We start from the raw sequence: 26680 nt of genomic DNA, 5'->3' as shown, positions 1-26680 counted from the left end.
TGTCTCCTCATTTTTGAAACAGTAATCTACCATTGCTAGAAAGATTTTGTTCCCCTTTCCCTAACGATTCTGGCGCTTTAATTAGCCTGGATGGATAATACTCATGGAAATGTTATAGATACTACCCAGTAGTGTCTCAGGTGTTTCCAGGGATGAGTGGTACAGATCCTTCTCATTCATCTTTTGATCCTTGGGGGAATGGTGAGATATAAATGTGTGGAGTGAACAATGGACTGCATGAATTAGGGATGCTAGCTAGCTTGGGGAACAAAGCAAACCTTGCCTGCATTCATGCCTTTAGGAATAGCTATAGTCACCCTGGGGCCAGTTTTTTTGAACTGTGTTTTTGATGAAAGATAATTTCTACATGGTGATGTTTGTGCTCAAAAAATCCCACAGTGAATGATATCAGATGGGTCATTGCACTGCCATCTTGGCACAGGTTTACTAAGGTCTTCCAGATTATCTGAAAGTTCACGGAAAATCTAGAAAACTATGCTAAGAGGAAGAAAAGAAAGGAAAGAAATCTATTCTGGTGGATTGATGGTACCCAAGTCAGTGACTAGTGTAATGTTTATTAAATGTAGCTCATTTAATGTCTAAAGAACCTAAGCAAAGGTTTGGGGATTTCTCCAGGAATATTTTCTTTTGAAATGTCATTTATTCTCTTTTAAGAATTATGATTGGACTCATGTGGCTATGTGGTAAACAGTAGGTATTTATAAAACTCATTTTAGAGTATAATGGCTGTTTATTGCTAAATCAAATGTCTTGTATTGTTTAATTAGCTTTACAGTAAGACTGAGCAAAACCAAAGCAGAATGGGAGCCTCTGCTTACCTCTTTATAATTGGCAGCCATGATTCCACCTGCTCTGTGTTACCTTTTTCACACCTACCACCCTCAACACATATGCATATTTTCTCTGACAAACTCACTGCAAATGTTGAAGAAACCTAATAGAAGAGCCAAGATAAATGTGCCAGGTTCTATACATAGTTCATTTGTTTAGACAACTGACAAACAATTTATGTCAACACTCTGTTCTGCATTCACTAATGTCGTGAATGTATGTATGCACCAATGGGGCATTATTGAGAAAGATTGCCCACAAGATGGTGTTGCGTTGCTTTCTAGTATATTATTTTGTGTTGCAGTCTCTTGATGGTCACCATTATCCTCCAGTCCCAGTTCCCAATCCTCCTTCCAAAATCTTGTGGGGCAATGCAAGAGGCATGTTTATTTATGCAGGAGGAGAAAGTGGTCAAGGTGACTGACTAGAGGAGGAGTAACCATGGCTCCATTCTTTTTTGTAACAGTGAATCTTTTAAAGAGACTAGATTCTTCTATGTAGCAGTCCTATCCTGAGAACTTGGAAGTGAGGGGAGAAAATAATGGTTGCAAAGTATTCCTAGGTATAAGTCCTTGTAAGACATTCTACATGAGTACATGGTGAGGGAAAATGAGATCATGGTTATAAGCTCCAATCTCAGTGACAGAGATCTTATTTTTTCGGGATTCCTAGTCATATGGGCCAGGCTTTACATATGTACAGGTATATGCATATAAGTTCTGTAATATAGTCCAATTAATGTAAATTGTCTAGGGGCAGAGCTCTTCTGTCACAATCCCATTCCTTGCCCATGAATATTTTTTTTTTTCTGTCCACAGACCATCTGAAAAGAGCTGCCCAATGGTGGAGATGCAGAAGCAAATTACAGAAGTTCCCTGTATTCTCTGCAACACAACCACTCTTTTATTTGGGGCACATGATGAAGTCTAGTTAGGAATGTGAAGTGGGAAAACTTGGGAGCTTGCTATTCTCAGCATTATTAGTCTCGACTCGAGCATTGTTTTGCCTCGTTCTCCTTGTGTTGCAACGGCTGTCACTTGTGCAGGAATCAGAATGATGAATAGTGGCTGTTGGCTTGCCACTTGATTTGATTCGAGTACAAGATGTTTTCCAAGCAGGTCAAGAGGGGATTTGTTTTTGAATGGTAGATTTTGGTTTTTTCATGACACTGAGTGCCAAGTCATTGTTGGAGAGAGTGCTGGCAGAAAGACATAAAAGATAAATCATTCCCTTGTTCAAAAGGCTCAAGAGAAGTACTTTCATGCCTGAATGTGTGTTCCAAAAAAGTCGCGTTCAGTTGGTGGAAGACTGGTCTGCTCGTAAATCCTATTGATTTCAGGAAGTTAGGATGATGTCACACGGAGTGTAGCAACGGCTTTTGCTCTCTAGCTAATGAGTACATTTTATCTCATCCTTTCTCCAAGGAGCTCAGGAGAGAAATATATGGTTTTCCCTTCTTCCATTATATCTTCATTACAGTGGGTTGATTACACTAAGAAGAGTGAGAGCCAACAGGTAACATCTGGCCCAAGTTCACCAAGTGAGTTTCATGGTTGAGTGGGAATTAGAATCTGGTTCTCCTTTTGTCCTTGCCCATCACGGTGGCTCTCTTGCTACATATACTTTCAGGTATTGCAGCAAATAAAGAAAGGTTGAGTGACAGATCTTGAAATATTCATGTGATTCTCACATGAATCTTAGTCTATTTGGTATGTGTTTATCACCTACACATATTTAGCCTCCTGTGGGAAACACCATAACTTGTGTAACATCAGTATACCCACATGATTGTTTCATAAAGCATAAATCCACCCTTACATTCTGAAAAAAAGATGTGTACATTTGAAATTTGGTGTGCAGAGTGATCAGCTGAAATTGTGTCTTTTAGTAGAGACAATCTCTGTCATTGTAGGTCAAGGTCAGTTTTTGACAAAACAATACTTGTCTTGGTGTTGATAATGAAACCTGCGACCATTTTATTTCTTCTTCCTTTGAAGTTTCTCTTTGTCCTGCTAAAGAGAATGGATTCCTTTTATTATCATACATAGAAACTATACAGTTTCTTCATTTAAGACTGATTTTTTTCCTCTATTCTAGAATATCTCATTCACTGTTGACCAGCAACATGTGAAAGGAGGGAAGCAGACATGGGATGAGACCAGACCAGGGCCATGGGGAACGAGGGTGGATAAAAGGGACCAGAAGGGTACAGGCTCAGGAGGAAGATGGCTGGGAAACTCCATCATTCTGACAGTGGAGACCTGGCTGAGAGGAAGAGCTGAGGTGAATTAATGTCTCTCTTCTCATTCTGAGACTTCATGCTGCCATCAAAGTCTAACTAACAATGGTGGAAGGAAGTTAGCCTCTAGAAGAGCAGATGGGGCATGAGAGGTGGAAAGGAGTGAAGAATGCAGGAAAGGGGAGCAGCTATGGTGGTTTTCAAGGAAGAAGAAGTGGAAAGAGTGAGGAAAAGTTAAATGAGATTCTGCAGTCCTGCAACCTCTTGCAGGTCCCCTTTTCTGGTAGAATCCCATTTTACTATTCATTTGAAACTATAGAGTTTTACTGGAGAATACTGAACTTGGAGCATGTAAATATTTAATTTTTGTGAACATTTACATCTTCAACACAGCTGGAGGAATGTGAATATGAAGAAGTAAAAAGATTACTTTTTGGATTTCACAAGCAACCTATTTTATCTCAGCTGTTCAGAAATTCTTTGAGAAATGCAGTGATCTTCAACAAGCCTCATCAGAGTGAATTACTAATGTTCAGTGACATTGTACTAATGTACAAATGAGTCCATTTGTCAAACACTGGGGGAGTCTTTGACGGTCTTCTATTTCCTACAGGATTTGCCGGTCCAAGCTTTGGGTGTTATTATTTGTTTAGTGTAATATGCCGCTGACATTTCTGTGAAATTCTTTTGCTGGTAACAATTTGTCCTGTTCTTATCTGGGAAGCACAGAGTAATATGTTGTTAGGATGCTCTTTTCCAGTAGTAATGACACTGATGTGCCCAAAAGTGGAACACATTCTGGCGGCTATTGACTTTGAGTTAATTTTCAGTTGCACATGGTTTCTATGGCAACCTATTCTGCCATCATCACCCTCAGAAAGCCAATAGGAAAAATTTGAAGAATGCCTCTGGCAAAATCCCTACTGTTATTATTGGGGAGCAGTTGACAACCGGAATGTAAATAACATCTGAGATAGATGGGCTATAAAATGCCTGAAGTTTACACTGCAGGAGGGGAGGTAGCAGCTAGAAGGTCCTTCACCATGCTTAGGCCTGGTTCTTCTTGAGGGCATTTCCCTTTCCAGTGGCCACTGCAGAGGTGGAGGAGTCAGCATTTGTCCACCTTGCCATTTTCCTTAGACCCAGGGCCAGTCTGAGTGGCACCAAGGGAAAGCAGAAGTCAAGATTTCATTGTTATACCTTTGTTGACTCTGTTCACGTAGAGCTCACTTATTATTCTCTCTTCAGTTATTTGTTTAAGCGTTTGTATATTGCTTTTCTCCCCAAACTGACTCAAAATGCAAAAATGCAAGGTAAACAAACATGGGGGGAGGGGTCTTCTAAGTGCAGACCAGGCCTGTGCTTTCTGTCTTCCCCCTCCCTGTCTCTCTTGATGTCAGCTGATGTTCTTCCAAGCTTCTTGGGCTGAGAGCCAAAGAACAAATTCAAGTTTTAAAGGATATTTGTAAGAAACGGGCAGTACAGAGGCTTAGAAGGCCTTACAGCTGCTGACTGTGTAGAGTTGCCAACCTCCAGGTAGGACGTGGAGATCTCCAATTATTACAACAGATCACCAAAGATCAGTTACCCTGGAGCAAAGGGCTGCTTTGACAGAAGTAGCTCTATGGTATTATACCAAGCAGAGATCCTGCTCCTCCCCAAATCCCACCCTTCCCATCTTCTATCCCAAAATCTCTACAAATTTCCCCTCCTGGAGTTGGCAACTCTGAACTTGCTGTTTCACTGCCCTTCCTCTCAGTCCATGGCCTTCTTCCTTCCCCTCTTCTGTGTTAGCCTTCTGTATTTTAATTGTTCTTTTACACAAACCACTTTGAGAACATGTGTTGAGAAACAGAACATATATATCGTAAGTCAGATAAGTATATGTACATGACTCAGGATTCACAGTGTAGCTGCCCTGATTCATGACTGATCCAGGGAGAGCCAGTATGGTATGTTAGGCAGGGAGTGGGGTGAGACTAGAACCCAGAGAGACAGGTTCAAAACTGTGAAGTTTATTGGGTGACCCTGAACTAACCACTATTTCTCAGTATAACCTATTTCATACGGGTTGTTTAACTAAAATGGAGGTGAGGAGAACCAGCTATTTCATCATGAACTTATTGGAAGATTAATGGGATTAAAAGATTGTAGATGTCACCTTTTTGTAGTGAATTCTATGACAATGGGTGGGGTAAAAAAGGGATCTGATAACAGACCTGGAAGAAGAAGAGCTGTTTTTTGTACCCCAATTTTTACTGCCCAGAGGAGTTTCAGAGTAGCTGATATTCACCTATCCTTCCCCCCCTGCCCCAGCAGACACCATATGAGATAGGTGGGGCTGAGAAAGCTCCGAGAGAACATTAACTGGCCCAACATCACCCAGCTGGCTGCATATGGAAGAGTGGGGAACCAAGTCTAGAGATCAGAGGCTGCAATTTTTAACCACTTCACCACAAGACCCTCTGGATATGTGTGCCATGAACTCTGCTCAAGTTGGACTGCTCAGGGTCTAACTAGACATGATGACAATGCTGCTGGTATTTTAAAACCTAGGCAATTTAAAAATGCCATAAAGACCTACTCATGACTGGGCCAGCAGCACAGCAAGATGAGGTGCTTTTGTTTTCCTCAGTATCTTTTAAAGTAACCAAATGGCTGGAGTGGGGAGCAGCTGTTTTGGAACCTGAGAAGGCATGGAGGAACCAAGAGATTGGGCCCTTTTAGTTATGTTGGCATCTCCATTTTGGTCACACGGGCATGGTCAAGTATAGTTTGGCTCTCATTGGAGACCCCTTGCTCACCCCTAATCAGAATAAGGGAGAAATTTGGCTCTCACCTTTTCTATGTCTTGTTCATTCATTCATTCATTCATTCATTCATTCATTCATTCATTCATTCATTCATTCATTCATTCATTCATTTTTTGATTTATATTTTGCTCCTCCCAGCATTGCCAGCTCAGGACGGCTTACAACACAGAGTAGTTTGTGTTTTCCTCTTTGGAGTTTATTTGTAGTAGGGGGAAAGTATTCTGAGATAACAACACCCTGGTTAATAAGCTTGCAACAGTTCCAAAGTAATAATAACAGGCTTTTCCTCTTCTCCACAATATGACCTTCTAGAGTCTGCTTAATTTGTCCCATAGAAGTGAAGGGGAGCTCATGAAACTGTCTTTTGTCTGAATCACTTCTGTACTCCTGTCCTAGCTTCCAATTTTAGTCTTGCTAGAATGTGACAGCAAGAGTAAGAGAACTGACAACTAGCTACTGGACTGGAATTCATGAATCTCTTTCAGTAGTTGGAGTCAGGGGAAAACTCCTTCTGCTAGAGGATCAGCAGAAGGATCCATGGATCAGTTGGTACCGGGCCGCAGCTCCTCCTCATCCTCCTCCGCGGCTGCTTCCTCGGGGGCTGCCCTGCCACTCTGCCGCTGGCTCACCTTTGGTGCTCTCCAGCGGCCGCCATGGCTGGGACTCCCCCTCGGCATGGCACTGCTCAGCTGCTGCTGGCAGCGCCCCCCAGCGGGTGGTGGGAAGTCAGGGGCGCCGGCAGGAAAGCAAGTAGAGCAGGGGCTCAGGCGGCGGCGACGTCCCTTGGCAAAAGTCTACACCACCCCCGGGCCTCAGTAAAATTGTTAAGCGTTGACCGATCCCTGGTGATAAAAAGATTGGGGACCACTGCAGTAGGTGATGGAGGAGCCCAGCCTTGAAGGCCCAACTTTCCCCCTTCCACATGGGCCTGCCCTGAGATAGACCCAATTGGTGTCCAGGGCAAAAAAGGGCATGCAGGCTGGTGCTGACACCATCTGGAAGTAGGTATTAGTCCTCCTACCAGACAAGCATCAGCCCAGCCTTTAGTCATCATGTGGAAAAGGTATGTGTGAAGCTGACCTAGAGAAGTGATTGAACATGAGTACTTGCAGTAACATGTTTTGTCCTCCCTATTTTTTAAAAAAAAATCAGCTCTGTTTATTTAGCTAGTAATCATAGGCTTTCAAGTGAGTTGCAGATGGAACTGAGATGCAGGTCCAATTCCTTAAATAGAAGATTTTAGCAGATTTTATGTTAATTCTGTCCTGGCATCTTTTCTGTGAGAGACAAGGTGCACATTGTTTGTGGTGAGTTCTTTAAAGAGAAAATCTTGATTTGTACCAATTTAGATAATTGCCCCTTGTCATCAGTCTTCCATGAAAAGTGTAGGGATGGTATCCATGTCCGTATGTGTGTGTTTTTTCCCCTCCACTTTTCAATTAGCTTGTCACCAGTTCCTCTCGTGTAGGTGTAAGGGCGGGAAGACAAAAATACTGAGAAGGCATTATTTTCCATGCCAAAGCAACAACTGGCTTTAAGGCTGAAAGGACATGAAGTTCTGGTGAACCTAGTTTAGGCATGAAGAAGAAGAAGAGCTGGTTTCTTATACTCTGCTTCTTACCACCCAAGGAGCTCTCTGCAAATTCCAACCAGCTGGTAGTCCCTAGCCCCAAGGAAATACATCTGTCCTCAACCAGAACCAGTATATTTTGCATCCTGGCCCCTACCTGGTGGAATGAGCTCCATGAGCAGATCCTTTTCAGTTATGTGAGGAGCAAACATAAAGTAAAGGAGGCAATAGGCCCACTGTTGGGTGCAGATGGACAAACTCTAACGAAAGATGCAGAGAAATCAGAAAGGCTTAGTGCCTATTTTACATCTGTTTTTTCCCACAGGTCAAAGTGTTTAGGCACATCTAGAGATGGCCGTAGCCAAAGGATAGTGTCTGGGTGGCAGGTTGACATGGATAGAGAGGTTGTCGAGAGGCATTTAGCTGCACTGGATGAGTTCAAATCCCCTGGTCCGGATGAAATGCACCCGAGAGTACTCAAAGAACTTTCCAGAGAACTTGCACAGCCCTTGTCCATCATCTTCGGAACCTCTTTAAGGACTGGAGATGTCCCGGAGGACTGGAAAAGAGCAAACGTTATTCCGATCTTCAAAAAAGGGAGGAAGGATGACCCAGGAAACTACAAGCCAGTGAGTCTGACCTCTGTTGTGGGGAAGATAATGGAGCAGATATTAAAGGGAGTGATCTGCAAACATCTGGAGGACAATTTGGTGATCCAAGGAAGTCAGCATGGATTTGTCTCCAACAGGTCCTGCCAGACCAACCTAGTTTCCTTTTTTGACCAAGTAACAGGTTTGCTGGATTGGGGAAATTCGGTTGATGTCATTTACTTAGATTTTAGTAAAGCTTTTGACAAGGTTCCCCATGATGTTCTGATGGATAAGTTGAAGGACTGCAATCTGGATTTTCAGATAGTTAGGTGGATAGGGAATTGGTTAGAGAACTGCACTCAAAGAGTTGTTGTCAATGGTGTTTCATCAGACTGGAGAGAGGTGAGTAGCAGGGTAACTCAGGGCTCGGTGCTCGGCCCGGTACTTTTTAACATATTTATTAATGATCTAGATGAGGGGGTAGAGGGACTATTCATCAAATTTGCAGATGACACCAAATTGGGAGGATTGGCAAATACTCCGGAAGATAGAGACAGAGTTCAACGAGATCTGAACACAATGGAAAAATGGGCAAATGAGAACAAGATGCAATTTAATAAAGATAAGTGTAAAGTTCTGCATTTGGGTCAGAAAAATGAAAAGCATGCCTACTGGATGGGGGATACGCTTCTAGGTAGCACTGTGTGTGAACGAGACCTTGGGGTACTTGTGGATTGTAAACTAAACATGAGCAGGCAGTGTGATGCAGCGGTAAAAAAGGCAAATGCCATTTTGGGCTGTATCAACAGAGGCACCACATCAAAATCACAAGATGTCATAGTCCCATTGTATACGGCACTGGTCAGACCACACCTGGAGTACTGTGTGCAGTTCTGGAGGCCTCACTTCAAGAAGGACGTAGATAAAATTGAAAGGGTACAGAGGAGAGCGACGAAGATGATCTGGGGCCAAGGGACCAAGCCCTATGAAGATAGGTTGAGGGACTTGGGAATGTTCAGCCTGGAGAAAAGGAGGTTGAGAGGGGACATGATAGCCCTCTTTAAGTATTTGAAAGGTTGTCACTTGGAGGAGGGCAGGATGCTGTTTCTGCTGGCTAGGTGTTCTGTGGCCAAGTAGGATGCTAGTAGTTTGGCTTGGCTAGGTGGTAGAATGCCAGCCACACTACTCTTGTGACCTGTGCCTCCATAGAGAGCGAGGCATCAAGGATCATGCCCAGGTCTCTGGTAGAGTGAACTATTGATAGCTGCACCCCATCCAGGTTGGGTAGAAATGCTTCTTTGCTTAAACCCTTCTTGCCTAGCCACAGGACCTCTGTCTTTGAAGGACTGTTTCAGATGGCACTGCTTGAGCCACCTCGTCAACACTTCCAGACATTTGGCTAAGGCTTCAGGGGGAGAATCAGGGTGGCCAACCATCAGGAGGAAGAGCTGGGTGTCATCTGCGTATTGATGACATTCCAGCCCAAACCTCCACACCAGCTGAACAAGAGAGAGCATGAAGATGTTAAATAGGATTGGAGAGAGGAAGAAAGAGAGAGACAGAGGCCTGCTTAAACTGCTCTAGTAGTTGTCTGCGATCATTCTTCTGTTATCCCAACTACTGTTCTGGAGAGAAGCAGGGAAGGAGTATGCTGAAAGGAGCAGGAAGTCTCCTGTTAAGCCAATCAGGACAGTGGAGGTGATCATTGAAAATCATCTGGAAGTTCCTCTCCTATGTATGCTAAATACACATTTCTGATGCCCCCTGTAGAATACCCTTTATATTCTGCTTAGTTATGCGCGTGGTAAATTTTGCAACATTTTGCACACTGAAATGCTGCTGCTAAAAACAGCACCTTAAACTCAGTTTTGTGAGATGTTCAGTGTTCCTAGTATTTCTGTGGTGTTTACTCTCTTTAGTTATATATAGATACCACGTGGAAAGTGGATTATCTAATTGGAATTACATTTCCCCACTTCATTAGGACCTGAAGAGAACTAAATTAATTAGCTGCTTCTGGCGCATTTAATCAGTATGCTGCACACAGCCAAGTATGAGCTGAACCTTATCAGTGCTGTCATTTCAGACTTTCCTAAAGTGCACTTATTTTTCCTTTGCATAGGCCTTTCAAGACCACACATGGTGTGCCAGTGCTAGAGATTCTTATCTTGGCTCATGTCCCCCCTCCCCCTTGTGATAGTAATGCCAGTGCTGTCACAGCTCCCTCTTCTCTGTTCCCTATGGTCTTCCAACCTCTTTGCAGCTCCTGGTGCTAATACAATTCTGTATCAGTCTAGGGTGCCATGGACAGGTGCCAGAATAGGTTGGTGGATGCCAGTGTACCTAAGATTCCAGCCTAAGAAATCCATTTTAAAGGCCACAGATTCCTGCATGAAAATAACTGAATGTACGCAGTTCAGAACATCAGAAACTTCCTATTCATGGAATAAACATTAGCATTTTGTAATGGATCAGAAAGCATTGCTAACTAGTTTCCTTCATCTATAAAATAATTAAAATAATATGACAATTTTACAGGCCATCTGGCCAGCTCCCCTGCCTGCTCTCAGTAAGTGCCAAATTTTTCCTTGCTCACCATTCTTTGTCTCATCTTAAGTAATGTTTTTATAATAATGCCACTTTAGTTGTGCTTCCAAGTTCAATAGTGCATTGATTATAATTTTCTGGCTCTGACCTACTGAGTCCTTAATAATATAACTCTTACTAACTTTTCCCCCCTGTTGTGCATGCCACTAATTCATATCAGTTCTTTTAGGACATCACAGTTATCTAGGAGGTTTCAGTTTTTCCCAAGAATAGAAGTGCATGTTTGTGGTTCGCCTTCCTTTACGTAAGCAAGACATTCTCCCCAGTAAACTACTGAATGTGAACGTATTAAAAAAGAATGCAGCACTCTTCAAACAGGCATCAGTTAAAATTCTCTGCTTAAAATGTTTTACAATAATCTGTTGATTCTATAAAGGAGTCCAGATTTTTAACCACCAAAGGTTTTTAGAGTCAAAACTATTAATCCTTCCCTTTCCTTCCCTTATCATACTTATTATAAGGGGGAAGGATCAGTCATTGTCAAGCATCAGGATATGAATCTAGAACCTGGGAAATGAGTCCAAGAAAATGGCTGTTCTAATATAAGGTGCCCATTCATCCCACATCTCGCGGGACAATCATGCTTTCTGGAGAAATGTCCTGCATCCCGAGGCTTTAAAAAAAAAGTCCCACCTGGCCACGGGCAGCCTCAGAAGCTGCTCAAACCAGCCTGGCTTTGGGTGGCGGTGGCAGTGGCGAGCAGGACCCGTGGGTGCTTTCCTGGCTGGGCAGGCAGGACAGCGGGTGGCTGAGCAGGATGACCGGCATGGAGCAACAACAACAGCACCCCAGGTAAATCCTGCGAGAGACCCCGGACAAGCACTCCTCCTCAGAGACAAGCCCCGCCACCACTGCCCCCCCCACCGTTGCAGAGCAGGAGCCGCCACTCCCCCATCGCCACCGCCCCCGGTGTCCCACTTTAGCTCCCTCACAATCTGGTCACCTTATTCTAATAGCAACGTGTACTTAGAGGTTGTTAAAGGAAACAAAGTAGAAAGGAAGGCAGAATGGATGTAGCAACAAGGAAGTTGGGATAAAAGTTGGGATCATAAGAAAGGCCAGTCTCTTGTTGTTTATTTGTGTTTTATTTTACATTTGGGGACTTTATTGTTATCAGATTTTAATGTAACTATGTTTTTATATATACGTTGTAAGTCTCTGTGAGCCAGTTTGCTTGGAGCGGCGGTGTAGAAATCAAATAATTAATAAACAAACAAACAAACAAATAAATACAACAGTAATACAACAAAGCTATTGAGCTTGTTCAGGCAAGAGGGGGAAAATACTACCCCAGGGCTCTGTTTAGACACGATGAGTAACTTTTTTTTATTGTGCCTAGTTAGTGACACCAAGTTCACTAACAGATCACTGAAATCCAGATTAATCTCAACAAATGTTACTTTCATTGCCTCCTTCTGCAGGTAGGGAACTGGACATAAAACAGCCAGGATGTCAGTGTGACTGCATCATGTAAAATGATTGTTAAGCCTACACTGGGGTTAAGAAACCCAATTAAGTTTCCGCCTTTAGATCCTGGTTTGATCGACCCTAACAAAGCATAGCCAGTGTACTGGCTTGAATTTAGACAACAAAACTAACCATCGTGGCATTACATGGGGTGTGAAGTACACCAAGGTTTAATATCTGACAACCACTTCTCGGCTGATTGTAGCAATACAGTGATGGCTGTCATGCTGCAAGGACTGTGTTTTGCTGGGTCAATTCCTGGCTCAGTCCTGAACCGGCAGTGGAGCATTCCTGTTTTCCTGTTGAAGGATTGCTGCTGTCCTAACTGCATGCTCATATGTATCTCCTGTGTTTTCCTGAGGTGAAGGACTTTTGTGATGCTTCCTTGTCTGTTTGACTGGCTGCTGTGATGTAACAGTGGGGGCACAGTTACACTTGGAGCAAGGACGGAGGACACCGTTTAGGGTGACTGAGCAGGATTTTAAGGCCACTGCATTTTGTTTTGTTTTCGCATGGAAAAAAAAAATCACAGCTCGCTATTATGTGCTCTCAGCCAAGGAACTTTTGCATTCCGAAGAGAACGGCCTCTTCAGCTTGAAAGCTTGTTTGAAGCCCTGTAGTCAATATTTGACAGCATCCATGAGCATAAATAATCCGTAAGCGCTCATATAAAATATCTCATTTGCCCAGACTTTTTATAATATCTGTATACTTGTATTAAACCAGTGCAGTTTGTCATAGGAAGGAGGATCACCTCAGGGAATTGCATCATACCAAACTGAAGAGGGGTCTCACTTGCTAATTTCTTGTTATCCATTTTCAAGTGAGTGCATTAACCCATAAGCAAGCACATTGTATGCATTTCATTGACTGTAATACTGATGTTGGAATTAATAGTTAACACACAACCATCTGATGCCCAGCCGGTCATCCCAAACCAGTTCAGAGAACACAGTGTGTTCAATTAAAGTTTACAGCTTGCAGATTTAAAAAAAAAGAACTTAATGTCCCAGAAAGTTTAAAGATCATTAGGCCTGAACACTCTCTTTTCCATCCAATGCACCAGTAATAAAGCTCATTAAAAATACACTATGTAAACCATCTTGGGCTTAGTTGGGTTTTTCCATGGTTAAAACAACTTGGCTGTGTGCAGCTCTGGGTTGGTGCTGCCATTCCCTCAACTGTCATTACACATCTGCTTCAGAATCAACATTTTCCAAGGGGAGGAGACAAGAGTGCCTGGGGAGGATGGGCATCCTCTCCCTCGGCTGAAGAACCAGCTTGGCTGGAGAGGAGCAAGGAGCTGGAACAGCCTGTCCTCAGATAGTTTAATTGCAAAGAGCAGCATGAAAAGATTACATGGAAAACCATCCTAAGCAGAATTATCCTCTCCTAAACCTATTAGATTTAGAGGGGTGTATCTCTGCTTCGGATGGTATGGCTAAATCATCAGTTAACTTGTGATAAGAATTAATAATAGTAACAACAACAACAACAACAATAATAAAAATAAAAATAATTTTTTGTATGCCATCCTTTCCTAACCAGCTCAGGGCAGCTCACAAACAATCCAATAATGTTACATTAATAATAAATATTATTGCTCAACCAATTAAATATTAAAAGCCACCTCCTCTTCAGTATGTATCAGAAAGGAGCCAATATCCGATACTTGGTGTATGCCAAACAACAACAAAAGTCTTCACCTGCTATCAGAAGTCACCCACTGGCAGAATTGCATGGGAAACATTTTGGGTTCAATGAAGATGTCTACATAGGAGAATAATGAGCAAATATATAATCAATTAAATCTCAAGTGAATACATACAACAGATAGCTGCTTTCCCCTATTTCTCTCTGGAATCTCTTAACCGTTTTCATTACGGTGTATGTTAATTTCCTCTCACCCTTTGCCGAGAAGTATGAACTTGTTACTTCTATTCCATGACATTGTATCTGAGGATATTTGCGTGCGCATGGAAGCTCATATCTTGAATAAAACTGTTGGTCTTAAAAGATGCCACTGGACTCAACATTTGTTCAGCGTAAGGCATTTCATATTTTCATACATTCATATATGCATGCTTGGAAGCTTTTTGCGTTGCTTGGGTAAGTTTTTATTTAAAAACTGGTAAAGTCAAGCATATATAATGAAGCATCACTATACCTTTCACTGAAAGGTAGTAATGTGTTTCAGTGTCTGTGAAATTAAAGCGATTCATATCCCCCTCTTCACAGAAACTGGAAGAATTCTGTGTGTATTTGACATTTGATCCCCTCCCCCATCTAAATCAAGACAGTCACAAAGCTACAAAGAAAAGAGGCTGATTATGAAGAAGTGTTCTATCCTTTAGTCGAAACTCTTGTTGGCTGCTAAAAGTGAGGCAAAGCCACAGACAAATGAAACAATTGCTTCCCTCTCCAACTCTTCTTTTTTGTGCTTTGGTCTCTTTTGCCAGCAAAAGTGTCAGCTAATCTAATGACTTCAGTGGCTCAATATCATAGACATAATCTTTGTTTTATAAGAGTTTGACAATGATCACAGTGCACTTCATACATGGCTGGACTGAGATCACACACGGATCATTCAATAAAGGTCAAGTAATGTAGACATTTGCTCATGGCTGGCATGTTTCACATTTCAGAACTACATTGATCATGTTAATTAGATAAGAAGTCCTGCAGCCCTGAGGCCCCACACTGCTTAAATTCCAGAACCCAGTTTGCTCTGTTGATCCCTGTTTATCTTGACCCAGATTTTATTTAACCCTCTAGTGGAGTTATTTTCTGTCCTTCTGCTGAAAGAACCCAACAGGGCAGTCTTAAGCAGAGTTAGTCCCTCCTGAAGTCCACTGAAGTTAGTAATGTGAAAGTTGTAAATCTGTTTAGGATTGCACTAAAATTTTGCAGAGTAAGGATAGATTTGAACATTATTTTAGTTTTTTTTTGTAGTTCCCACCGCTCAGGGATGTTTGGATAGGGTCTGAATAAGACAGATTCACTCATATGTCTTATATGACTCAGTGTCATTTCATGTGGCAACTCACAGTTGGTTGTCTGAGCTGTCTCCTGTGACAAATGTTGTATTAGAAGTAATGAAGTAAAGGTTTGTCTGTGATGTTTCACACATAAAAATCATCACACAGCATTGCAGTTACTTAGTGATGGACACATGTGTGAATTTTTCTCTTACCTTGACAGAAGAAGCAAAGTACCTATTAATAATATTCAACTCAGGTGGACAGAATGTTCCAGACTTAAAGTTGTGTTTACATGCAGCTGCAGACTGGATTATGGATCCACATTCGAGGGCTGGACCTTTGAAAAATCTGGTCTAGGAAAAAGACTACAAGATTTCTTATGGCCCATTGTTAAGAAAAAGACAAAAAGAACCACTTTGAATTTTTGGGCCAATATTAACAGAGACGTCATTGAGCACATTGTTGCTGAAATCTCCTACAGAGGCATATTTTGCCAGGGGCAAAAAAAAAGAAAAGAAAAAAAGGATGGGCTGTTTTAAGTACAAAGGCATGCTGACAACCACAGGGAAACTGAAAAGCTGTGATACTCTTAATAAAGTTAAGTTTATTAAGATACTCTTAATAAAGATACTCTTAATAAAGAAGTTATTGATATTACCTGGCTGGAATACTATCAAGTTGTAACCGGGTATAAGTCTTGAGTTTTACACCCAATCCGAGCTGTCTGTAACTGACTTTTAAAAGATATTATTTTAAGCGAAACACCATCTACAGGGTCGGATATATAGATTATTCTTAAAGTATGATACAGAGACTAAACAAGTTAAAAATTGTATAGTGAAATGGATGTTGAATTTGAACCATACTATCTCATTAGAGGAATGGGAATTACTATGGAATAAAATGGTGAAGCATAAAAAATGTCCATTGTTGAGAGAAAATTGGTATTAAATGTTTTAGAGATGATGTGTTACTTCCAAATTGCTGGGTAAAATATCTGGAAATTTGGATGTAAAATGCTGGAAATGTAAGGAGAAAATTGGTTCTTTTTAACGTATGTGGTTCTTTTTATCATAAAAAAAATCAGAACTTTTGGATAAAAATTTTAGAAGGAATGTTGAAAATTAAATTCCCTCTTTCCCCTGAATACATGTTATTGAGCGTATTGCTAGATAATGCTCCCCCAAAAGCTGCCAATTTCTTCTTTCATGCAACAACGGCAGTGTGGATAGTTGCTGCAAGACTCTGGAAACATCAAGATACTCCCAAAGTCTCTGACTGGTTTCAAAAATTTGGGGGAGCTAGCTAGAATGTTGAAGCTTATAAGCCTAATGAACCGTTGGCACACACATGAGTTTCAAGGATTCTAGAGCTACTATACCAACTATTTAGACAAGTAGTTGGTAAATGTATTAGTGGAACAGCAAGGCATATTGTAACCCATGCTAACTTATGTTATTCTTTTCTGTTAAACTTCTTTACATAAATCTTAATAAACGCTGGTTTACCAGCATTTAAAAAAATGTTCGACTCATAATCAGAATTATGCTTTATCATTGTGGCATTTCTTCATAGCAATGTGTCAGTATGAATTTTTATTAAAAATGAATGTACATTTTGGTGTTACCTCATAGTAACACAAAGGTTTTTCATTGTTATGCTATATTTAGTCTATGCAGATTGCATGTTTTTATCTCATTTTTCCTAAGACATTATCATTATGAATTTTGAAATGAGCTGTGAACTTCTTAGACATATGTAGATTTATGAAAGCTGCTCTCAAATTGTAGGGGGAAAGGCACAGGCCTCTAAGGAAATCGACAAGCTCCATCCTTCATTCCCCTCAATTTTAGTTCCTGCCAGTGGTTCTCAGAAGCCATACTCTTAGTGCTGTTCCTACAGCGTGCTATGACAATTACTGGTATAATTCTTGTGTCGTTACAGGTCAGCCTTACGATGTCATACGTATAATCACCGGGAAATGTTATGTTTTCTGCAGACTATGAATTGTGCCCCAAAAATGTAATTCTCATGGCTAATTACACTAAAATATTCTCATAAACATTATATACCCAGCATTGTGCTCACCAGACTGAGATTTAGAGTGGAGGGTCAAGAGATAGATTGCTAAGCAAGAGTATCTATCCAAATTTAATGAGAGGGGAAAGAGGTATAGGTTTACAGTGAACTGGCTAAAAAGAGTTCCTACTCTTGTTGTAACATGGATGGATCTAGATAAAGTAGACAAAGCAATGCTGAACTGGAAACCAGACTGCTCTCCTCACCTTGACATGTAACTCTAGAGACATATTGTGGATAGATCCAGTTTAGGGAACTCTTGAGTAGAGGCTGAAAAGCCAATTCATGCCCCCCTAAAATCTTCTAAAGCAGTAGGTAAGTTTCTTAGATGAATAGTTTCACCATTAGTTGAGAACCAGCAATGTAATGTTTAGACCATTGAATATTGACTAGGTAGACCTGTGTTCAAAACTCTACTCTACCATGAGGCTTACTGAGTAGTTTTGGGCTAGTCACTGTCTCTCAGTCTAACCTACCCATATTGCTATGGCAATAAAAAGAAATGAGAGAACTATGAGTCACTCTGAGGGCCAGCCTATGTTCCTTGGAAGATAAATGCATAATAGATTAATACACAAGAGTTCAACATGTGCAATGGAATTCAATCGCAGAGCTAGCTATGATGTTGAAGTCAATCTGATTGTCCATATGGGAGTCCCATGGGTGTGTCAGAGCGTATGAATATGCATGGACTGATAGATCTGGCGTGTCTCCGTGTTTGCAATAACCATGTGGCTTCTTAACATTTCTGAAAATGTTCCGGAAGGTTTGCAAAATGATGCTTTTTTGCTAGACATATGGTTGAGGCCAAAATTAGCCAAAAGGAAAAATCATGGTCCTCCCTCCTTTCCTTCCTGCTTTCCCCTCAGTGGAACCTGGAATTAGAAATGGCATTCAGAAACTTGATTCAAAAGTGACCAGGACTGACATCACAAGCCCCTACCAGTTGAAATGATTTTCTGAGCACTTTAGTTTTAAACTTTTAATAGTTTAATTATTTATATGTACTGGGACATCTTCACAGAGAGGGATGGGTTATAAATCACATAAATAAATACATGTGACATTATCTCAGGTTACCTACTATCAGTTGTACATTTCCAGAACACCATGAATCCAAACAAGTAAATTTATTCTAAATTGTTTTGTGAAGACTTTATAAGTGACTAATCAGTTCATGCATATCAGAAAGAAGGTGTGTCATTAGGGCATAATTCAGTCATTAATCACAAATAATGTGCCTTGTGAGTATGATGGTTACTCATTGTAAGAACACCTGTAAAATGGTTCTTCCGGAAACTAGGAGCTATTTATGAGCGACGTGTTAGTCAGATATTTGTAATGAGCTAGATGTTTGTTGTGCTGCTTCTCTGGAACAAAATTACTCTAAGAAGATCAGCTGACTAATGGTTGTGTTGGATCTGATTGACCTGAAAGTGCTATGATTGATCACTGGCCATTGGCTAGAAAATGTTGAATGGTTGGAATGAAGAATGACATGCTGAAAGGTCCACCATTATTCCAGTAAGAGATCACATGTTGGGCCAAAATAACAGAAGTGCTGCCAAAAGTGAACTGTGTTTTTCAACATTCTAACAAACTGTACTCCCAAATAGGTCTTTAACCTTAAGGAGCAAACTAACTCTGCTTAGGATTGCTCTATAGATACTCAACTCCTTAGTTGTATTAGTTTAGCTCTTTGGGCATGGTACTTAAAGGGATTTTTTTTAGCTGATGCATTTTGCAATGTGCATAGCAAAGACACATGGATGAGAAATTTCAATAGTGTTGCCATTTAAGACAGACAACAGCCATCACTTGTTACTTAGCAGAAAGTACTGGCTGGATGCTAATAAAAGCATTGCGTATGTCTCAGTTTGAATACTAAGCTTCCGTCAAAATGAAGGCCTACAATAATGATCAGCTTACATTAATTCCTTGTCATGTGTGAAGTATTCATCTCGAAATGGAACACATTCTTAATGTTGGAGAGATTAACACGCCTTACCAGGAACATTATTACTACTTGGATTTGACTGTGATATTTGATAGAAGCCCTTGCTTCAGTAAAGTTAAGAAGGCACTTTTAATGGCTTTCAGCATACGTATGCTCATTGAACTAATTAGGGTTTCTCAAGTTAAGATACTGACTTTTTGTTCAGTTCTCCCTCAATTGAAAACACTATGTTCAGAAAACTGCTGAATGGTCTAGATCCTATATGACAGCTTGTTTCTTTGCATTTTCAGTAAGCCATTGGTATTTCCAGGGTGCAAAATAAGCTTTACAAGAAAGGAGCCCAAAGACAACCTTGTTTGGCTAATTTAGGATTATACTCAAGTCCTCTTTATGCATATTTGAAGAATGTTGTGCCGAAGGGTAATACGACAGATAGTAAACAAAATTAGATGCCACAAACTCTGTAATGCAGCTTCAAAAAGGAAATACCCTGTACCATCTTCATTTCTGTAGCGCTATGTAATAGTTACATGTCAATCAATGGTGAGGAATTTTAAACAACTGGGCTATTGTATTAGGACAAAACTCCATTTTAAAAAATTGGGTGGTGATTGTAAACTATCTACTGCAGGAGAAGATACAACCCAAACAGTGTACATGCCATCTATTGAACAAAACAGTCTAAAACTAATTATATCATTTGTCTCTAAAATACCACATCTACTCCAAACTTAGAGACAGGGAGCAATCAGCTCATTTTGAAAATCTTTAGGATGATGACGTTCAATTACCTTCCTTAGTTCCAAGTATATATTTCTCAAACGCTTTCTCACAGCTTGCTTCACATTTGAAATAATTTGTTTTTGGAATTATGGATTCGCTAGGATACTTTCCCTTATTGGGGTCTAGTCACCGCAGACACAAAGCTAAACATTTTAAAAAAGAAAATCAAGGAACATGGCAAGCAGCATTTGTTCTTCTCCTGCTGTGCCAAAATAGAAAGGGCATGTAAGTGCACTGAATGGCTATGTCTCCTTGGCTACTTGTATCCTGACCTCTGGGGCAATATGTGGAGGCCTCTCCATACCCCATCAGAGTCTGGACCTAAAAATAAAATGTCTATACAGTCTATAAAGAATGATACTTTGCTGGATAGTGTCCCATTCTCATGCAACAGGAGAAAGGGAACTCATGGTCCTGATATTAATGGCAACCTAAGTCCAACCGAAGCTGGGAGCTCTTGAGGGAACACAGGAGAAATGCAACTTGGTTCAAGGCAAGGAGTGGGATGGGGTGTGGAGCAGGTGAAGAACTGTTAACTTGGTAGCTAGGAGGTTGCAGACATGTCAGTGGTGGGTGAAGAGGTTTTGCAGCTCTTAAATAGAGAGTTAGGCTCTGCCTCACCATGTTGTAGAAGACCCATGTTGGTTGGCTACAATTCCCCCAGTTGCTACTGGACCTCAGATCCATAGCAGTAGCAGAGATCATTGCCACCATTGTACAGGAACCACGAGACTTGTAAACTGTACCAATAGTAAGGATGTAGTCCACACAAGGTGTACGTTCATCATCCTTTGTAGGTTTTAAACAAGGGGGGGGGGAACACATTATTAAAAAAAAAACACAACTGTTAGCTCTCAGAACTAATGGTATTCTACCTCTTCCTTTGGTTCATTTGGCGATTGGTCCATATCACAGTTGAGCTGCTTTGGTTCTTCTCACAGTGTAGAAATTGCTCCTTCTGTTCATTACTCTTGCCTGGAAAGTTGTTCTGGTGAAATCTTTGCTGCAGTTCTTCTCTGGTTAATTCAGAAGTTATATATTGAAACAGTCAGTTCCGCATGAATGCTGGTTGTAGCATTTAAGTTTTCTTGTGTTGCAGGTTAATCAGCTGTATCCAAGTGCAAACACTGCTACATTCAAGTTGCTGTTGTTTTGTTTCCCGTAAAATCAGCAGCATTTGAACTTGGGTAAGATTCACAGACCTCTTATTTGGGAAACCCGGCCTATTGTCACACGAGAGCTAATCAATTAAATGAGCATTAAAGTGCCAAGCTGCAAACTTAATGCAAGCTGACATCTCAGAGGTTATGAAGATCACAACATAACATTTTAACAAAGGAATTATTGTAAGAATTCAGCAAATGCCACTAGGTTGAAATTGGTTCTTATACACTTGTTTTTGTTGCAACTATATTGCCATTAAACAAGGGATGGAAGGTTCCAGTGGGAAATCCTTGTTACATTGGGTTCAATTACACATTTAAGGATTTGGACCTGTGCGTGTGTAAAGTGCTGTGAAGTCACAGCCAATTTGTATGAACCCCATTGGGTTTTCAAGGCAGGTGTGGTTTGCAATTGCCTTTTTCTGCAAAGTTTTCCTTGGTGACTTCCCATTCAAGTACCAACTTGGCTTAACTTTTGATTGGGCTATACTGTACCATGGCACATCTATACCTACAACTTAAGAAACAAGCGCATACAAGATCTGCTGTAGTTCAATATTTGTGGTTAGATAGAAAAAATGGTCTTTAAATAGGTGTTATTTTAACTAAAATCTCATTAAACTTTGACTAATAGTAAAACTCAGAACTATCTACCACTGACCCAGTTTCTGAAAGCTGTCTCAAACACAGTAATTTTGTTTGGCTAGATCTGAAATAGACCCGAACATATGCTTTGGTAAGTCTGAATGAGACATATGGATAATCTTGCTTAGAATTGATTCTTACACAGTCACTGTACGACATAAGGCAGTCGACAGTGTCTTATATGCAGTGTTTTATACACCTGTGCCTTGAAAGACATATTTTGGGATCATGTGTATGATTCCGTCCCATCCACTTCCCTCTCTCAGAAGCAAGATTTTCCATCAGTTTTCTTTCCCTGCATTGACTGAGCCACCCTAGTAATGTCAAAGTACAATATTTTGGCTATTGACTCAGCCCAGAAACCTAAGGGAAGGATCAGGAGCCCCCTTTAACTTAGACAGTATATCAATTTATAACAGCCCTTCTCCTCTGCAAACCTGTCCCAGGCTCCTCTGTCTCAGGGAGGCAAATTCTGATGCCAGATTTCCCAACTTATCTTTAACCAAATGACAAATGTAGACTCTAATTTCCCCAAGGCAGCCAGTCAGTTCCTTCTGCCAGTGCAGAGAAGTTGCATTAGTTCCCATGTAATTATAGCACCATTTCCAAAACCATTACCCTTAAGATGACAGCAATTTTTACTCATGATTCTTATGCCATTATCATGAGACTGACTGCAGAGTTACAAGGTTAATCTCATTAGAAATTACTTAGTGTGTAATACAGATTGCAAACAAGATTAATAATTACAACATATCAAAAAGACAATATCGTACCAAGTCCTGAAGAAAAATGACTGAGAGCTTTCACATGATATGATTAGGAAATCAGCAGAGCAGGAAAGGGATAGCATTTGATATTAAATTAAGGTGGATGCATGCCTGACCTTAGAATCATAAAAGGAAACTTATTGAGGGCAGGACTAGATGCTGAGAGGTGTCTGTTTCCCTGCTGTTCTGCACAGTGTCTAGAGTAACACAATATGTGATGTGACATTATCATGCCCTCCTTCTCTGTCTTTACACTGTGAGCAGCCAATGATGTTAGGTAAAGGGTTGACCCAAGAATCTCATGTCCACTCAATTTTTAGCCTACCTTCTTTGAAGTCTTCTGTCATTGTGTCACATTAGGAACTCGCAGCATGATGCATGAAATGAGAGTTGGGTTGGTGATTGCCCAAACCCAACTTGCATTTCACATCTGACCCAGAACTCACATGGTGCATATATGGAGGGGGGAGGGAAAGGAATTGGTTTTGGAGTATGGTACAGTGGCAGGAGGGGCTTCAGTCTTCCCTCCCTTCAAACCCATGTTACTTTTGACTGTTTGCCTTATTGCTGGTTCTACATGTCTGTTCCCCCACAAGCATTTTGTTCTCTAAAAAGTATGGTTGAGTTTTCATGTATTATGTCATGAGATCCTCATATAGCACAATGACAGAAGTCTTGGAACAGGGTGGGCTATAAATATGCCTGCCTTGGGGGAACATTGAAAACCTGTTTGTTCCTTGTGTTTTCCAGATGTGAGCCAACATCCTTCTTCATAGACAAGGACTCAGTGTTGAATGGTCAAAACAGAGCATGTTTTTGCTTTCCATTCTGAATGACAGTACACCTTGTGTACTCTTGAAATTCCCCCCATAATGTGAAATAAATATGTTAGTAGAGTGACACTCTTTCAAGTCCATTGAAATCAGTGTACTTTCAAGAATGTAATCCAGGTCAATTATGATCTGATTTGTCTTATGGGGAGAAAAACACTGCTTCATGAAGCTAAATAGCTTCAATTTGCAAGCATGAAAACAAACTTCTTGTCTCCACCCTGAGTCTCCAGATTTCCTGAATGAATTGATGTAGCTGGGCTACATATTTCAGGTTCATGATACAGGTCCTGTGAGGTTATTAATTGTAGCTGCTGCTCCCAATGTGAGATTGAAAAAGGCCTATTCATTTTGTTGCTGGGTACAGCTTATTAAAAATATATCAAGCCAAGGGCACATTGCAAGGGCCTCGATTTGGCACGCTGGCCCTCCATGAAAAATGCATAAGGTTTTATTTTTGTCCCTTATCACGCGAGGACAGAGCTAAAAATAACATCTGTGGGGAACAGAAAAGACACTTCAGCCATTCCTCATTCCCTCCGTGTTCAATCTATGGGATAGCTGACAGCCTACTTTTTGTTGAAGCCAAGATATTTTTTGTAGCCTGATTCGTGAAGGGCAGACAATCCCAAAAACGAATATTTCACTTAATAAGAAAATTATTTATTTAAGCATGGAGGCCTTGTTTCAAAATGGCTGGTTATTGTCTACTGGAAAAAAATCTAAATAAGAGAGAGTGTCAATTTGATGAAATTTCTATAGTTTCCTGGAAATGCTCAGAACATATCTGATTACCTGCTGGCAGAGTACACTGTGGTGTGTGACTTTGCATTGTCATTCCTGCTTGTTACACAATCAGTGTGGCTTGTAGACTATCATTAGCAAACAGAGAAACCATCATGCCACAGATCTCGCAATCCAGCAACAGAAGAGGAGGAAGAGGTACTGTTTTTCTCTCTGATACAGGCTGGACAGTGGCCAGAATTTAATAGTTCTTGTACAAGCAATTCACAGTGCTAAAGTCATTGCTGACCCTTGATTTGTTTTCTATCTCTAGAATACTTTTTACATACACCATGTGCCTTTTCTGTCTAATGAGAAACAGTCTCTTGCAGTATGGAGGCAGGCTAGTTATTTTGTTTAATAAAGGAATCAATGGGTAGATCCAGGCTAAACTTTTTGTCAGTGGAATGAAACTTGTGCCTCCCCCTCTTCCATTGCAGCCCACTGATCTCTACAAAATGATGCTCCTGGGGGACAGGGGGCCCTGAGGAATGACAAGCTGGGCCTCCAATGGGAAGGAGGAATCAGTGGGACTTGCTTCTCCCCTTCTAGTAGCAGCAAATTTAGTGTGGACTATGACCTATATGTAAACTATTGAAACTGTTACTCCTCTAAGTTGGATTGGATTCTACCATTAACATAGTGAGTACACAGAAGCAATTATTACGATCTTCATTTTCTCCAGCCACCTGAAACACCATCCCCAAATGCTGATGCTGAAGATCGGGAGACCTTTTGGAACAATTTTTTTTTGTGTCCTGAGGGCTACAGTGAGAGGCATTCCCAGCAATAATCACTCCCCTCACTTTTGTGCAGATCCACTATAACAGCCCTTGAGAGTCTTTGTCTTAGTTATTTTGTCATCTGGGATTGCATGGAGTTGGCTTTAACTTGGACCTATTGGCAGGCAGGCAGGCAGGGATTCACAAGCTAGCGAGCCAGAGGACATCATTAGAGGTCCCTGGCCACCATTAGCAGCCTCCCATTCATATGAATATAAAGTGGGACAAAGAGTGCACCAGTGAAAACTCTTATTAAGCATTCTTTTTTTCTCTCAGCTGGACTTCAGTGTTCCAGAAATCAAACAGGATAGAAGGAAAATGCTGAATTCCATCACTATGATGTAAGCTTGGGTGTGAGGTAAGATTTGCCCCCTCCCCACAAACAGTTCTGCTTAAAAATGTCCCCCTTTCCCTCTTGCGTGAATATCCCAGGAAAGAAAATGCATACATAATTTACACCTCCAAATACCTGCTGGACAACAAAGCGAGAATCTGAATTGCCTCAAAAGCAGTCCTCGAAAATTCTGCCCCAGTTTATTGAAGGATGAACAGTAACACATAGGAATGTTTTATCAGTGTAACCAGTGAAAATGAATACATTTTTTTAAAAGTTCAAACAAGTTTACTCATGCTCATATGGCAAATAAAAATATTAAATTCCAAAATGAACTGAAAATGAAGCCAATGAATAAATCAGGATTTTTTCTGTTGCCTGCTTGGTTGATTGCAGTGAAGTCCAGTTAAAGTCAGTTGGAGAGTGAAATAATGACTAGCTCTCCCAATTTAAACTACCTGATTATATTTAAAGAATATTACCCTTGAGGTTTTGTAGTCAAATTAAGCTGAGATGGCAGATGTGTTTCTGTTATGAAGAGAATTAAGAGAACTAGGACAGATTTGAGATAGCAGTTACTGGAATTTATAAGCGCAGGGCACATTGAGGACCTATTAATTTCAAATTTCAAAAACTGATGCACAGAAAAAAAAACTACAGCCAAATTAAAAGATTTATTGTGCAGGATGACATTGCATACTTTCTGACAAACTGCAGGCTGACCAATTAAATAGCAAGTCTTGAAACATCATATTTGCCAGACTTGGAGTTGGAGGGGGTGGGAGCAGGTGGATTAGACAACCAATCTGTATGTGGTCTGGAAAAGGTCAGATTTCTGAGGTATAATTCAGAGCATGAGATGAAATAATCTGCAGTAGCCCTCTTTTTATGACGTCAACTGTAATCAAAATCAAAACAGCTTTTTTTTCTTCCATCCTTCCTTCCCATGATAGGATGGCCTTATTTTAAAAAATTAACCAGTTAGTTGTTGCCTGCTGTGAAATTGTTGATACAGAATCCTAAACAGATCTGTTCATAAGTAAGTCCCAGTGAAGTGACAGTTTTAGAAACCTATTCTGATAACCCAAATGGCTATGAAACCGCTACATGGTTAGAGATTATTGTGGGTGATTCCTTCAGAAGCATGAATAATCTGTTCATTAGGCATTTGCTCTTTACAACTCTGTTATTAAGCATTTTCTGCATCATCCTAGGCCTCATTTTACCTCTTTTTCTACTGCTATCCAAACATCACTAATATATCCCTCTTCTATTATGGCAGCAGTGACATCTTAGACAGGTTAGAGGGCAATGGTTCTTCAGTGGAAGATTTTTTAGAAAGTATTATTGGTTGACATTTCACGACCATCAGTTGAAATTGTACCTCAGCAGGTGCAGTGTGCAAAACTAGAGGCTGTGCTTCACATACAAAATT

General features: G+C 40.7%; 1 protein-coding gene across 2 annotated transcripts in view; it reads left to right on the top strand.

The window, feature by feature from the left end:
* STK32C (serine/threonine kinase 32C) overlaps positions 1-26680 on the top strand; it is a 191633-nt gene that overhangs the window by 49057 nt on the left and 115896 nt on the right. Inside the window, exon 2 of one of the 2 annotated variants that reach the window (XM_077350171.1) lies at positions 25188-25269. The exons of the other annotated variant lie outside the window; for it this stretch is intronic. The gene's annotated coding sequence lies outside the window, so the exon portion shown is untranslated. The remainder of the gene's footprint in view (positions 1-25187; positions 25270-26680) is intronic. 2 annotated transcript variants of the gene reach the window in all.

This window comes from Paroedura picta, chromosome 8 (assembly GCF_049243985.1).
Source record: "Paroedura picta isolate Pp20150507F chromosome 8, Ppicta_v3.0, whole genome shotgun sequence".
NCBI lineage: Eukaryota > Metazoa > Chordata > Lepidosauria > Squamata > Gekkonidae > Paroedura > Paroedura picta.
Note: the sequence above shows the minus strand (reverse complement) of the source record. Positions and strands in the feature narration are given on the sequence as shown.